Source organism: Etheostoma spectabile, chromosome 1, assembly GCF_008692095.1.
Source record: "Etheostoma spectabile isolate EspeVRDwgs_2016 chromosome 1, UIUC_Espe_1.0, whole genome shotgun sequence".
Taxonomy (NCBI): Eukaryota; Metazoa; Chordata; class Actinopteri; order Perciformes; family Percidae; genus Etheostoma; species Etheostoma spectabile.
In genome coordinates, this window is record NC_045733.1 from 19,009,599 (window position 1) to 19,010,184 (window position 586).

Here is a 586-nt window from a genome sequence, read left to right on the forward strand (position 1 = left end):
GGATCCATGAACGAACAGATAAGTCTAGAGGTGGCTTCCAACGGGTTACAATCATCCTCTTGGCAGCTCTAAGTCCAGCAAACACAGCACGTTTTGGAGTTTTAGAGAGCTGGAAGGCTTTCATACCCAAAACATTGACAGTAACAGGCACAGTGACATTAATCAAGGTGGAAATTGTAGATGCAATATTGTTCCCAATATGACCAACAGGAGAGCACTCCCAGAACATGCTGTTAATTATTTTCATGTGATGCATTGTCACGGAAGTGAGAAATGTCCTATGAATGAAATTGTAGTGAATCTGCTGATGATCTGGATTGCGAGAGACTTCTGGAATGTTAGACCATACATTATGCCAGTCGAGAGCGAGGTCTGGGTAATCACATGCCCAGATCCTCTCAACAAGAAGGGCAGTGCGGCCGGATATCACCAAGAACTGATAAAGCCTGGATACCATAGCACAGTTTTTAGGCTGCACAGTAAATAACTTCCGAATAGGATGGATGGGCTAAGGCCTCTGCCTAGGGACACCGTGTGCCTTGAGGGACGACCTTAACTGAAGGTAAAAGAAAAAAGAGGAACGTGG